General features: G+C 35.1%; 1 long non-coding RNA gene and 1 pseudogene across 1 annotated transcript; both read right to left on the reverse strand.

Moving 5' to 3' along the window:
- Positions 1-3,483: 3,483 nt before the first annotated feature.
- Positions 3,484-15,261, reverse strand: part of LOC140329830 (pantetheinase-like) — a 24,015-nt pseudogene continuing 12,237 nt past the window's right edge.
- On the reverse strand, positions 10,016-15,255 carry LOC140328958 (uncharacterized). Its single transcript, XR_011920371.1, has 2 exons — positions 13,271-15,255; positions 10,016-10,266 (listed from the first exon to the last, which is right to left on the reverse strand). It is a non-coding gene; the product is annotated as an uncharacterized lncRNA (long non-coding RNA).

Below are 15,261 nucleotides of genomic sequence, written 5' to 3' on the forward strand. Positions count from 1 at the left end.
TGTTGCACTTCTTGTTACTTTTTCTTTTGGTTGCAACACTGCAAACTAATTTATATCAAGCTGGATATACACTAAGTAGCACTTTCATGATTGTTAGCTTCATCTGTTGGTGCAATGTTTTTGTGCCTGGTTTGTAATGCGTTCTGTAGTTTAGGAATTCTTCAGCAATGTTTTGTCAATTTTTCCACAAATATTGAGTACAAATGTCTGCATGGTTTCCATTTCAAAATGCTACTTGACCCTCCTCATTGCCTTTGTCCCATTGACACATATTGGTATTTGAATGTATTATGTACATAGACCTTTTCTGAATAAATTGTCATGGTTTTTATTTTATTTTTTTGTTTGTTTTTTTTAATAGTCTGACATTTGCACTCATGTTGATTTGCCGCCACACAACTCCTCTGTTCATTTGTAGTTGTGTTGTAGGTTTGTTGTCATTGTGCTGTGCTACCTGATCTTAGCACTATTGTATACAAACACACTTCCACTTGTTGTCCAAACTGGTTGTCAATTGGTTGTCCAGCTGAGTTGCATACTTATTCTAACACACCTGATGGTGATGGAAGGAGGTCCAGGTTGCCAAGCACAACATCAAAGCACATTGATTGCCAAGCTCACAAGCAGGATCAGATGTAGAAATGAACAGATGTTGTGTTGTTGCTTAACTTAATGCTCATAAATACTGGAGTGTATGCATTATTTAGGTGTTTACACAAAACAAACAGTACTAGTATATCAAACTTTCAGGACCAAATCCACTCTGTGACAAACATTTTCTTGCTTTTCCATCCCTTTAGGGTGTTTTTGCAGATTTGAATGGCATTTTAGACCTTTGCCCACTATTTATAATTGAATTACTCCCCTCAGCTTGGTAGTGGAAGCACATAAATGTGGATTACTTCGTTTAACCAAAGGCAATATCCTCCATGAATGTTGCTTGTAGCCAAGCTCATGTTATCAGAAATTATAGGAAGAAGTAGGCAATCTTTTCAATGTGAAGCAATATGGTCCAAAAAGCCCTCTTTGTCTATTTCTTCCTATAATTTCTCTTTTCTATGTATATGTACACACACCTAAATGCATACACACACGTTTGGCTTTATGTGCACTCATGTCTATACATACATGAGTGCACATGAAGCAAAACAAGAAATATACACAAAAAAATAAAAACGTACCTGAATGAGGACTGTGCAAAACTGTGGCGCAATTTTCAACAGATAAAACACAGTTCTGGTGCACATAGCGGGTCCGCCTTGGCACACAAATATGCGCTACATACTTCTGAAGTTTGGCGCACAACTATGCACAACTATGAACAACTGAGTTTTAACAAGACAATTGTGCTGTTTTTAGCCTTTCAAACAATTCAGAGAAAGGAACATCTTAAAAACAATCACAATTGATTTTTTAAACTGTATGTCCTGGGAGATTGGAAAGGAGATCACATAATAACAAACAACAAAATTTTAAAAACAAATTTAATCAAAATCAACAAAAAAACACACACACCACTAAATTTACATGACAAAAAAATTAAAAAGAACAAACAAAACATGTAAACCCACACTTCAATAAAAAAGCCAAAAAAGTTCAAAAATAACCCAACAAATATTGCATTCAAAAAATACTTAATAAACCAGTATGTAATTTTGACCTATCAAGGGTGGAAAACTGGATTAGAAAATATTTATCCAGGACAAATATTTCAAAGTGGTAAAGTGGTAATAAGGGCAGACATTTGCAATCAAACAATATGGCCACAAACACAATAACATAGAATTAACATTGACTTTATTATTGCAAAATGGACATCGAAACATTCAAACTTTAAAAAAAAAAAAAAGCAGCCATTGTGCTAAATGATAAGCAAAGTATCAAATGCAGCAATATAGATTAATTAGTATAACGCACAAAACAACAGCCCCTTCAAGAAATAAAAACAAAGGGAAAAAGTTAGACAACACCCTTATATATGCTCAAATTTAGGCGCACAGGTGATAGAAATTCATTTGCAATTAGCACTTGCGCAGTCTGTCAAAATTGGCTGTTTGTTTTTTTTTGCAGTTGGACATTCCATAATCATTTATTGATACGATCCTTTAGATTTGTACACCAGTAAACAGATATTCCATTAAATAAAAAAATAAAATAAAGTTGAAGAGGATTTATTGGTAAAGTATTTGTATCTAAATATACATATAACTATAGTAATTACAATCATTTATATGAATATATATACACACACATATACATAAATATATAAATCTGTAGAAGCAAACAAGAACGTGTGTGCTTGTGACTTTTGAGGGAAAATCTAGTTCGATGGTAAAGCTGAGGTTTAGCCTGCGGAAAGTCGCAAGATATACCCCCAGGCGGCTCCTCCGATCATGCATTGTAAGCATTTATATAGGCGCCTATGTGGAGGCGCTGAACTCAGTTAACTGTTGCCTGACAGGAAAGAAATAAGTCATTTTAAAATATGCCTATTTCTTAGCTCATATAGATGTTTTAAACATCTGAACAGCACAAACGTTTTTTTAGGGCTAAGGGTAATATGTGTGCCATTAGAAAGAATGTTTTTTAGGGGTACAGTGAGTTTAATGCAAGCTTGCCAATGTGAAACTGCTGGGGCTGTGCATATCCATCGGAGAGATCGCTTCAGTTGACTTCTGCGCGAGTCTGCCAGTGCCTAAGATTTGGTTGATGAATTGATTTTAGGGCTCTGATTCCGGATCGCGCGTGACGAGCTTCCGATTTAGCTTTCAATTTAGCTTGATGAGTCTTTACCTAGGCTTTCCTTACCCTTCTTTTGACTTCTCTTCTCCCCTCATTTGTTTAGTAAACTCTTATATTAAATGTTTAACCATGCACATGCATCATACATTATTGTCCTTAACTTGAATCTTTAGTAGTACAACAGTATGGTGTGAAACATATTTTGAGATAAGGTACTCCCTATCTCAAAATATTTTTCACACCATACTGTTGTAATTGTTGATGTCTCTATGGCTTAGTCTACAAAGACTGTTTCCCCAGCATTTAACCTGAGGCAAATAAATACTGAAAATTACTAAAATAAAAACACAACAGTAACAGATGCCTACAGATTTTACAGAACATTTATGTGCTCAGAAGAATCATGACTGACTGAAGGTTAGCTCATTGCTTTACCATCGCTAAATGAGCTCAGGGAATCCCAAGTGCTGCTACTAACTAAATTTGGTTATTGATGTCTCTGGGCACTCTTTTTGTAGTACAGCATTGCATGAGGATCTGCCTTTGGCTCTTTAAGTTGGTTCAAACTTGTGTATTATGGTTAAGAAAGTTCATCTGGGTGAATCCAGCAGTCCTGTAGGTCCAAGGAGAGGAGAACACAAAAGTCTGTTCAATAGATATCTAAAGATTACCCAACCCAAGCCTAATCAGTATGTTGATAGGGGAGATTAGGAGAGAGGAACCAGATAGGTAAAATATAAACAGATTTAAATTCATTTTTATTGTACAAAAAGACTGTGGTACACAAATATTTATGTGATTTTAAGGTGACCATCACAAACTTGTAGCAAATTGTACACATCAGGCAGGATAGAAAGTGAACCTAAATCAATTTTCACAAGCTATGAATATCTAGGCGGGTCTCGTTCATACCATCTTCCAAACAGATTTACACTCAGGAGAGGATGAGTAGAAATACTTTCTTTACTTATAAGCCGTCCATCATTTAATACCTGAATGAAAACAAAACAATGTGAATATAGTATTTAAAATATTGCCACAGTGAAAACATGATAACATAGGTCAATACAGGTACAGGTTACCTAAATATTGTACTGGCATAGTGAGATTTATATCTTTAAAGATCATTAAAAATGTGTACATTGCTCTACCCCATCAATTTTACAAACTATAGTGTGTACAAATTCCAATTTTTTTACATTTCAATAGGATTTGGAAGTGTTACTTCTTTAAGTTTTAATAGTTTCTGTTTCTTTAAACAGTAAGCTTTACTGTTTCTTTACTGGGGATAGTCACCTGCTGTACTGATATTGGTGACCATTGCCACCAGGAAAGGAAGCAATGTGAAATTAAAATCGGTCACCAGAACAGTGCTGAGATCTTCCAATGAGGATACTTGATATTGTCGATATTGTCTAAAAGTGATTTTTCCCTCACTTTAGTGAGATTTGCTTTCAGCTTTTGTTATATTTATGGGACAGGATAAGGGAAATTCTTCTAATTGGGACACAGATGGAGAGGGTGAATCTCCCAAATTGGGCCACAGACATCAAAATATAGTTCTGATTATAGAGATAAACAGAATAATTACCATATTTTTCTGATTAGTTAATACAAGTTACTGCACTTTATATAAATGTTTTTCCCAGATAAGTCTTAGGTTTCAAAATGTGATCAGACAGTCATACATTTGCAATCAGTAAATATCATTTGCTATCAGTTGGAAAATGTTTTGGAATATTTGGAAAATTACATTATAGGTTTGCTGGTTCACCCAGATTTCATAAATCAGACCCAATGTGTAAGCCTCCATTCTACATCATAATTGTAGCTAGAAAAAAATGATCCAATATTATGTAAATATCATGTAATGAATATGTAATATGTAAGATTATACAGTTCCAATGCAGTCCTGCTTGTCAAGAGCTGGTATATTTAAAAGTTTGGTCTAGATAAAAGTAGGGGCATTGCTGTGGCACTATAGAGCCTTCTTAGAAAGGAAGGTATTCACATTTCTCATCCCAGCACATATCCTGAAAAAGAATCAAGCTCTTAAAACCCCACGTACTGGAAAAGTGTAAATTGTAGAGCAATTATATCTAAACTCTATACCACTGTTTTAGGCATCACATCATGTAATATATAGTCCACTTTGTATCACACAGACAAATGGAATGATATTTTTATTGCTATATGTCATTGTCCACCAAATTGCAGCAAAACTATATAGAATATGGTATATGCTAACCAAACACAAACCTGAAACATGTCAGGAGCCAAACTGACTGGAGATAACAAAACTTCTGGAAAGACATAGGAGGTAGAGAAATTACCACTGAGAGAAAACGATTTGAATTTAGTCGAGGATTGCTCAACAGATTCGCCACATGATTTAATGTCTGTGCTTTGACATTTCAAAAATGTGCATACCTAGAAAAAAAACATATATATTAGACTTATACAGAGAAAACATGATAGCAGAATCTGAACAAGATTCCAAAAAAAGTGCTTTGATACTGCCTGTTATGCAAAATTGAGCATTTTTACCTGGGTAAACTGTTAATGTAATGTTTAGAGTTTAGGCCTAATTGTATATTGAACTACAAACAAAATGTGTGTGGTTTTACCCAAGTCAACTGCAACTTATAGCACAGGATAGTTTACTTGATTCAGAGATAGAATAGATTAGGGTTTTTAATGGCAGAACATATATAGCAAAAATGTCTAATAATTCCTGCAAAGGTTTAGTAGTTATGGTGAACAGTATAAAAGCATATCTCCACTCAGTCTTACTTTTGTGTAGAAAGGGGTAAAACTTCTGAGTCTCTCTCTCTCACTCGCTCTCTCTCTCTCTCTGAAGATCCTACTACCGGTTTTAGTAGTTACTGGTAAAGCAAGTATGGAGAAATCCACCTAATTTCTGGTCTAATTCTTCTTTCACACTATTTGCAGTACACTGGGCATTAGATCGTACTTCAGACACTGCATAGACAATATCTGATGCACTCGCTATATGTGATGCAGTGCAGTGCTACAACACACTACTACAAGCATTTCTTTCCACTTTTAAGTGCTGCCCTTTCATTACAATGGATGGGACAGCGTTACAATGGACAACAATGTATATCGCTGTGCACTGCCATGCATTGTAGTAATTAACGACAAAGCACATTGGGTCTGATTTATTAATGCTCTCCATGGCTGGAGAGGATACACTTTCATCAGTGAATCTGGATGATCCAACAAACCTGGAATTAATTTTTTAAAATTCATTTGTTAGCAAATATTTTCAGTCCTGGACCAGATTCATTTCAGATTTACTGGATCACTCAGCTTCACCGATGAAAGTGTTTCTTCTCTAGCCTTGGAGAGTTTTAATAAATCAGGCCCATTTTTCTAGTGTGAATAAAGCCTTACACAACAATAACAAAAGCGGACACAATATTTTTCTGTCTCCAGTCCAACCACATTATGGAGAAATGTGTTTGCTGGAGTTATACTTATCAGCGGTTAACTTGATTTGAGTTCCACAGAACTCTATGACTGCTACTTTATGTTTAACGGTTTAGTAGTCAAAGCAACATCATTTACTTTGGCTATGTAAGGCAGGTATTATCAAATAAAGCAAAACTTGGCCACAGCTATATTACCTGTAAATAATATTCCCCTTCTACTGTATGAAGACCATCAAAAACACCTAATACATAAACCTCATCCTTGGGTTTGTCTGCCATTTTAAACTCCAAGTGACAGCACAGTTGGTTTTGACAAACGGTGTATTCCCCCTCTAGGTCTGTGAGCTCTGTGAATGTGTAATTATCAGCAAAGAGAAGGCCATTAAAAATATTGCTTCCAGAAGGATAGTTCCTAATCTTAGAGGCATGCAAGTTCCATTTAATAGAGGAGGAAGCTGAAGATTTTCTTGGATGAGATTTCAGTCAGAGATAAGCAGATGGCCTTCCTCATTTTCCATATTATAATAGTATGGCACAACTTTATCTGGGGAAAAGATTCCACTGCCTAAAAACAGGAAATAATAAATTGATTAGTTTGAGAATTGTTGGGAAATGTGCCGGATTTTACAGCAGGGAATACAAATGCAACCAGGTAATACATATTTTACAAAGGTATTTGAAATGAAGAATACAGCCTTTATATTATACAGTAAAACAAATAGGCACTGTTGAATGGAGAGACTAAACACCCATAAGGACCTTATATATTAGGGAAGATGGGTCTTACAAAAATCCCACAAGGTCTGTTGACGTAAACCATTATGCTTTTTGGCATGTGTCTCATTGGCCTTCACGTCTGAAGACCTAATTTCTTTGTTCATTAGTTTGACTGCAGTTTTACAGTTCTATACTTACATTTCTAATACATAAGGTCTGCAGAGAGAGGTTTTCCTACCACCCTATTAGCCAGCGGGAATCCTGTAAAATACTCAGTATAGACTCTCTCCCTTTGTGTTATGATGTATTGCTAGAGTCATAAGCTACAGCAATCCCCACATGTCATTCATCAAGCCACCTTGGCAGAATAATGAATGCTTGAATGGAAATGATTGTTGAATTTTCCAATAGAGAGGAGCACAGCAGGGTACCACTAACATATCCTTTCCCCTCTCCATAAAACAGAACAAGCACTTTATACACAGTTATCATTCTTTCATCTGTCACTGGAAGTGATCTGACATTTATCCGACATCTGAACTGGGCTTAAGATTTTATTTATTGGATCAATGGTGGTGTCAGCCTGAGTACTAAGTTCCACATACCTTTAATAATCAGGAAAAAAAGTGGGAACATTCAGGGAATCCCTGCTTTAACTATGTTCACAGGTCAAGGAACCCCTAGCAACTTTTGGAGGAACCCTGGTTGAGAAACACTGAGATAAACATCTTAATTTTAATAATGCTCTTATACTTTAAAGTCAGCACATTGTATTTTTAATCATAGGCTTTGGTAGAAAGGTCCAAATCAAACAGAGAAGCATATCATTGAAAGAGCCATTTTATTTAGAATATCGTTTGGATGTGCTATATTCTTGATTTAAAAAAAAAGCTGATAAAATTGGCAACCTTGATTATTATATTGTATGCTGGGCAACCTGTGGGTTTTAATTATTGTATTGTTTTTTCAATACACACACACATATATATATATATATATATATATATATATATATATATTTATATAAATATATATATATTTATATTTTTAATTTCCATTTTTGTAGAAAACACATGTTAACTAAAAGAAGCACTTCTACATTCTGCCTATATAATATGAATACATTGGTCACAACCCATTAAACTAAAAACAGTGTTATTTAGTTTAGGATATTACAAATATTTTAGTAAGTTAGTAATTTAACAAAGCAACTAAGAAACTTTAGTTACCTGTTTAGCTGCAGCCTTTACTGCATTTTCAAGAATATCCATGTTTTTATTCATTAAATCCAGGGCCTCCTTTGTGGAGACAGGTGTCAATGTGTCTTCTGGAAGTATAACTGCATGTTCATAGACTGCAGCAATGAACTTCTCTAAAGTTTGGCTCCCGGCAGCACAGAGAAGCAATGAAAACAAAACATAGGCAGTGATCATTGTTTAAGCCTGTGTACAACTGAATGAATGATCAGAAGAAGTTCAGACCTTTGCCCCTTTATCAGTGTTGGTTATGCAAATAATGGTTCACATGTACAGGTATGCAAATTAGTTGAGGCATTTTTTAAACAACGCAAAAGACACCATTAGAGATACTTTGTCTGTGGTTGTCAACTTATGAGATAAAGGTGGACTCAACTGTGGTCCCCAACAGCTCTGAAGGGTCACACTTAAAATTCTGCATCTAGAATCTTAGACTGCAGCAATCTAAGATTAGGTACCTTATTGTTTTGTATTTTTATAGCATCAACATATTAAACAGTCTCTAACTGCCTCTCACGTTACATAACACTTTTTAAAATCACCACCCTTCTTCTTCACCCTTCTTTAAAAACAAATGGTTCCCTTACTTAACTTGGTTCAGCAAACGGCAGTAGGTTTAAATACCAGAGAACTATAGGATTGACTATAGAAAAAACCTTTATGTGCTGTGTAATGGGTTGTGGATGTGGCACTTTACACATATGAACTGTACAAAAGAATCATATTTTTACTTTTAAATACTGAGAATACAATATAGGCTCTCCACTTTTTAACCTGGACCTATCATCAAAACTGGAACATTGGAATGAAAAAAACGTTTGTTTGGGTTTTTTTAAACTTCCTGCCCCTTCTGTCATTACTGCCTTGGCGGTACAGACTTAAATGGAAACCTGCAGCCTACTGGGAAACTTACGTCACATATTCCAGGAGGCTGCACATAATAGGGCCTTGCGTCTCCAGAGGACCTTCCTCAAATGTAAACAAACCAGTGCTCAATCTAAAACAGGTGCAGAGTGAGATGGAAGCTCATTGATTTACATTTGGATGAAGACACGTCACCTGGTCTTGCACATGTGCAGTGCCACATTGAGCGATGTCATCAAAAACCCCGAAGAAAGAAGATGACAGTATAGGACATAATGGGGAGCTAAGGAAAGAAAACGGAAATCAAGATAGGATTGCTGGTTGTGATATGTACATTGATCGATGGCTTTCTACAAGAAAAGGTAAGTGAATTTTTTTTTTGTGCATGTTCTGTTTTAAATACCTAAGATAATAATACTTTGTACTGGGTTGATTGACCCTAATACTGTGACTACAGGAAATTGTGAAATTGGTTGTCAGGGAAGGTGAGTTTCCACAGAAAGGTTTTTTGGTTTGTGAAACGCTTCATGGAAAAAAAGATGTAGTATGGAATAAACCTTTTTTGCATAATAAATTTTACATATATATCTCATCTTTTTGGCCTTCTTCCTCCTTTTTCGTGCGCCACCTGATCTCACACTGCGCAGGCACTGTATCAGATGACATAGATGGTGGGGAGTGCCGATCTTACTGCGCATGAGTGAAATTAGTATTTTTTTTTCCCCTTGAAGAAAAGGCTCCTTCTGGCCATGCCTGATTTTTGCCTTTCTCTGGACCAACTATGTCTTATAGCGTTTTACATCTGGGATATGTTTATTTTTCTAGTGGTTGAACTTGATGGACTTATGTCTTTTTTCAACCTAACCTACTATGTAACTATGTAACTGCAAATCATACTTGAAACTGAGACATTAGGGCAATTTTCTGCTTTGTTTTCTTAACCACAAACATACAGCTCTCTAGAATAAAGAGTTCACATCGTTTTGTTTACAATTTACAGTTTATTTTATAATATTACTATATTATAAACTTTATTATTACAATATTACAGTTTATTATTTTTTTATAGTTCTTAAGGTACTGTAGATGTTTTTTCGAGCTTGTTATACTTAAAATGGAAACATTCAAAACCTTTTTGGATCCTTCTCATAGGTCCTGCCCAAAAGAGTGACGCTAAGAAGTGCTTCAGAAGATATATTTCCTTTACTCACTAGGCGCCCATCATTTAATACCTAAAGCAAGATAGACACCAAAGAAAAATAGTTTGATTAGCAACTGATATTACATTTTACTTATGTGAACATTGTTGAATTGAAGCAACTTAAATGTTAAAAATAATGTGCATGCAAACACATTTTTTTAAATGTTGAACAAAATACATTTTTTCCTGAAATGTTTGCAAAGTTTCTTGCCTGGAGATCCAGGAAAACTTAATTTCCTGTTGCAGATTGACAAATCTAGCTTCACAATTAGCAGAAACATTGTTAGTCTGCTATGCAAGTTCTCTCAAATTGGCCTTAGGGCTGCCCATCTGATAGTTTGGTAGCAGTGTAATGTTGTGGGAACTATATTTTTGGCATATAGACCTTAATAATATCATCATATCATATTGAGCATTGGTTGTGGTCAAACTAGTCTCTAGACCAGTGTTTTTCAACTTTTTTTGAGCCACGGCACATTTTTTTACATTGAAAAAATCCTGCGGCACACCACAAATCAAAAATGTTACAAAATGACACTCTGTAGCTAATTCTTTTGTCTCTAAGAATAAACAAGAAAACTGTTACCTACTGCCACCCACTGACATGGAAGAGTATTACATTACTCTGCCAGTCACTACAGCACAGACACTCGACAATGGTAATTAGATAATTTCCCACGGTACACCTAAAGATCTCTCATGGCACACTAGTGTGCCGCGGCACAGTGGTTGAAAATCACTGCTCTAGACTGCTTGTAAAGAGGCCATTTGTAACAAAAAGACATGGGAAGAAACTCACTGGTATGCGAAGCAATAAAGATAAAGGGGCAGTCTTTAAAGCCATGGAGAGGGGCATTTAATGTAGCTTTGAGGGGTACATGGAAGAGAAGCTAATCATTTAATAACAGATTCTTCAGAACATACGCAAAGAACCCTAAAGAAAAAATAAACATCCCTAATATATGTGATAGCATCTAGCAAAAAATCTGTATGTAGATTTTAAATGTTTACCAAATGTTTGGATGACCCCCCAAAAAAAAATTATTGCACAGTAAAACCTAGTAGAAAGATAGGTTGCGTACTGCAATACCATTTTAAAGCAACAATTACACCTTTATTAAAATGCCAAATTTTTTTTGCCATTTTATGCCATTATAAGCAAAAAAAAGATGCTGCTGTGTGCGACTGAATAAGCTAGTTTGCGTACTGCAATATGACTTAAAGAGCAAGAATTAGACTTTTGTGTCCTTCAATATTTGCAAAAGTTACAAAAACTGCTCTACCTCCATATTACCACATCTCCAATAACTAAACTCAGCAGGAACAAAAAGTATTGAGACCCCCTGTTTCACAGACAATGGCAGCAGTACAAGTGTTATTACAGAATCCTTAACACAAGCACCTAAACTATAAAGTATTATCTGCTTTAAAAGCTTGTAAAAGCACAGTAGCCTATCTAGAAAAGCAAGCATACCTCACTACAATAGATCACACTCTGTAATAGAGGATACCCCAGTCCACACTTCCTTTTTTTTACTGCAAGGTATGGATCCGCAGGCATTATGTTTAGTAGGCTTGGTTGTTGCTTGCTACCAAAAAGATGGAGAACAGATGTCCCTGTTTTACCCTGGCTCCTAATGATGCACCAGGGCAGCATAGGACAGCCAAGGCATTACTGGGAAGCCCATTCCAAGTGCCGAATAAAATTGGCGAACATTGGCAAACTTCAGGTTGTTTGCCCTTGGCTCGAATTACCAATGTTCAGGTTGATTTTCAGACTGATCCAAATCCGAAAACCAAGCCTACTAAACATGATGTTAATGACAAGCATTCCAAATTATCTGTTCACCTAAATATCTACTAGATTGGTGAAAAAAAAGCTAAAAATCAAGAAGAAAAGCAATTAATAATATAATGCCTGAATTATATGTCTGCAGTGACCTTTAAAGAGTTGCAACATCTTAAATTCTTCCCTTTGCACTAGGCTGTTTGGATTCTAGTATAGGATCTTGGATAGCATGGAAAATAAGGTAATAAAAACTGACCCCTTGGCAAGCATTATTCCAAATGGGGCTATCAAACTGAACTTTTGACTTTTGAGGTACAGGAATAAAAGTATAAAAAATACACCTATGAAGCAAACAAAAAATGGTACTAAAACAAAAATCAAATCGTGGACTATTGTTAAAAATAAATACAGATCTGTACACATCAGTAAACATCTGGGTGGTCAGTTAATATGGCAGGTCTTTTTTGTTTGTCAGATCTTAAGTAGCACTTCTGCAGGATCGAATTCCTTAGGTAGCCAATTGTTGGAGATTCTGATAACCTAAAGCAGGGATTTTCCTGGTAAAGGAGGGGCTTTAAAAATATAGACTGACACTGTCCAGTGATATTTTATATCTTTTTTTGTTGCATTTTTAAATGCAGTTGATGAATCTGTATTTACACAGCAGTGCCTGCCTTCATTGTGACAGCTAGAAATTGCCAGTAAGCATAGAAGGTAAAAATGACACAGGGAAAGTGGAAACAGACACAAGAAATGTGTCCTAAAAAGTTGTTTTAGATTTTAAGGACTTATATTAAAAAAAGTGGTGAAATATATCTACTAAAATATTTTGCTTTATTTGTTTTAAAGGATGATTCAGCACTTATAATGTGAAGTGGGTGCTTCTGATAAATAGCTCCCGTAGTTATCATTTTGGGAGCTTAGAATATTTACTCTGTATGTTGTCTAAATTTTGATAAAAAAGTTTAAGTTAAGGTTTAAGTAGTTGGGAAAAACAAAAATAGGCACCAAAAATTGTGTGTGGTCAGCCCACACCAAGAAATGAGTGCGTTTCTGGCAGATCAATGGAAATTTTTTTTTCTTTTTTTTTGGAGAAAAATCCATATTAAAAGGGATTAAAAATAGGAAATGTGTAGTTATGGCAGGAATATGCTTTATTTATTTTTTCTTTTGCCTTAGCATACACTTTAGATTTTCCAGCAAATCATTAATACATGATGAGTGAGTGATAGTAGTAATTGATTACCTCAAACAATTCAGGTGCCAGTTTAACACCACTTAGAAGAACCTCTGGAAACACATGGGATGAGTTAAATGTACCGCTAAGAGAAAATGATTCAAATTTGGTGAAAGCAGTTTCTGAAGCTATATCCAGTGTCTCCAGGCTGTCATATTTTATTAAAGTACACACCTAAATAAGAACAAAAAAACATAAACACCAAAAAAAGAAGAAAGGGCACCAAACATTTAACATCTATTTCCTATTTCACTTACCAGTTAAACTCCTATGACTTTAACAAAGTATTTACAAGTGTTTAAAATTGCCAATCCAATGTGCATGTGTGCACTAATGTTGCCCAATGTTTACCAAAAAGATCTGTATCGGAGACATTGGCTTACCAAACAATGAAGTAACATTATATTTCACAAGACAACTTGAAAAATGTGTTGGCTCACACATGGCTAATTTCCACTGTGAACTTTCCCAGCATGTGAGTTATGACCTTGTTTGTTTCACACACTTCACTTACCAAAAATGCAAACAAAAAAAAACTTTAAAGGGAAAGTATTTATATATTTGTAGTGAACTACTGTATATTCAGAGATATTATTAAAGTATTTACCAAGTAATCAAAGACTTCCATAGGGTCATCTCCCAAGCCACACCGAGATTAACCACATGAAAGTCTTGCCATGGGACGTCAAGATTCAGGCAATTATGAATCTGGAACCTGGAGCATTTCTTATTTTTAGTACAATACAGTGCCCATTGTCAACACTATTGTATTTTACATGAAAGTACAGGTAAAGCACAACTAAATACTAAAAAGGGAAGCTTTGCCATTTGGAAGCCCCAGAATCTATGGCTATTTATGATCATTGCACTGCACTGCCATTTCAAGATTTTGGACTATAAAAAGTCAAAGTTCTTTGTTCCCTAAATGAAAACTGTCATAAGCAACAGAAAATTTATTTAAAGAAAATAAACAATTGTATCAGACTGATATTTGCTTTGGTAAAATGGACAATGGGCACTGTATTTTACTAAAAATGAGAAATGTATGTGAAGTATGTATTGTAAAACTTAATTCCTTATTTGTACTTACTAATAGGAAAACGTTTGTGCTCTTAACAAAATCTCTGTGTGCGATACCAAGAGTTTCCATTTTGAAAAGCATTTCTTATAAAACTCTTCTGAACATGACATATTTTTAGCCAATTCTCTCAAAAGTTGCTTGAATTTGCAAATGGCTTACTATTATCAGTTTTTTTTATTATACTTTTTGTGGTAAAAAGGTATGGGCAGCACAGTGGCTCAGATGAAGCACTCTTGCCTTTGCAGCACTGGGTCCCAGGTTCGAATCTCCGGGTACCCCGGTTTCCTCCCACATCCCAAAAACATGCAGTGAGGTTAATTGGCTTCCCCTCAAATTGACCTTAGACTACATTAATGTCTAATAATAATATAGTAATTTGTACAAGGTAGTGAGTGGAATTGGCGGATGCCAATATGAAAACTTCATAAACAGGTAAGCAGCTTGAACTTTGAAGACAAATAAAATTTATTTGACTTTATTTTAAAAAAACAATGTAAATAAATAAATATATTAGACAATGCAAAATTTAGGGGCCAAAATGTACTTTAGGTGAAAAATACTCAGGTATTTAATTAATTCAGATAAAATGCAGACTTTAGGTATAAATACTGTTAGGTGTGCTGACAATGTTGAATTTGTTTAGTATTTTACACTCCAACTCTTGTTTACATTTTAAAAACTCCTGCAACACCATCAAAGGTTAACAATTTACTTCCCTGTAGCCCTATAGGTAGATAGAATCTGGAAGTTTCAGTTTTGAGCATGTATATTTACTTCTGCAAATAAAACAATATGCATCCCCCCAACTTTACATTGGGTTTAACGACTATTTGTTTAGGAAAAACATAACACGTACGCTTTTTTATTAAATAAACCAATTCAGGCCTAAATGTGGCTCAATTGCTGTCAACATCTTCAA

Source organism: Pyxicephalus adspersus, chromosome 4, assembly GCF_032062135.1.
Source record: "Pyxicephalus adspersus chromosome 4, UCB_Pads_2.0, whole genome shotgun sequence".
NCBI lineage: Eukaryota > Metazoa > Chordata > Amphibia > Anura > Pyxicephalidae > Pyxicephalus > Pyxicephalus adspersus.